This window comes from Sceloporus undulatus, chromosome 7 (assembly GCF_019175285.1).
Source record: "Sceloporus undulatus isolate JIND9_A2432 ecotype Alabama chromosome 7, SceUnd_v1.1, whole genome shotgun sequence".
Lineage (NCBI taxonomy): Eukaryota > Metazoa > Chordata > Lepidosauria > Squamata > Phrynosomatidae > Sceloporus > Sceloporus undulatus.
Genome location: NC_056528.1, coordinates 29,989,032 through 29,989,790, shown reverse-complemented (window position 1 = coordinate 29,989,790; position 759 = coordinate 29,989,032). Strand labels below are relative to the sequence as shown.

At 73.1% G+C, this 759-nt stretch overlaps 1 protein-coding gene across 1 annotated transcript in view; it reads right to left on the bottom strand.

Moving 5' to 3' along the window:
- LOC121936095 (gamma-aminobutyric acid receptor subunit alpha-3-like) overlaps nt 1-351 on the bottom strand; it is a 123,751-nt gene extending 123,400 nt beyond the window's left edge. Inside the window, exon 1 of the mRNA XM_042477902.1 lies at nt 203-351. The gene's annotated coding sequence lies outside the window, so the exon portion shown is untranslated. The remainder of the gene's footprint in view (nt 1-202) is intronic.
- Between the last annotated feature and the right edge of the window lie 408 nt (nt 352-759).

Below are 759 nucleotides of genomic sequence, written 5' to 3'. Positions count from 1 at the left end.
AGGGGAGGGGAGAGGAGGGGGCGGCTGTTGCAGCCTCCCCTTACACACACACACACACACGCCCCCGCGCGCCCCTCCTCCGGGCTCAGATTCTGCTCGGCGGCTCCGTCGCGGCTCAGCTGGATCGGGACCCGTAAGGCGAGGAGGGCGGCCGAATCTGGCGGAAGGGCCCCGGTCTCCCAACCCCGACGGAGAGGCCCACCTCCGGCCCCAATCGAAGCCCTCCGGCCCCCAGGCGGCTCTTCTCCGGCCGACGCCTCCCGCGGCGAATCCAGGGCGGGGCTCCAGCCGGGGAGGCGGGCACATTGACTGCCCCCCGGTGCTCGGTCCTGGTCTGGACCGAGGCTACTCAGCCGGGGAGGAAGGAAGGACAGCCTGCCCGCCGCCTCCCGCCGGTCTCTTCCGCCGAAGCGGCCCAAATGGAGGGAGCGACGCCCCTCCTTCCCTCAGTCCCTCCCTCCCTCCTCGGAGAGCCAGGGCCGCAGGGAAGCGGATGAAGGGGCCAGACCGGACGCGAGGAGGGGATCCCCACCTGTTCCGTGGGGGGCTCCCACCAGCCCCCCTCCCGCGTCCCTCCGGACCGTCGGCTGGCCGGGTTCTCCTTTGCCCGACGTGGACTCCGCGGGGCCTGCTTTGGGGCGGAGGCCCACTTGTCCTCCGCCGCCGCTTCCCTGCCAGCGTCCCCCAGTCAGACGGGGCAGACGGGGTCGGAAGAGAGGCAGGCGGCCGGGCGAGGCCTCCTTGCGGGCGGCGGAAAGT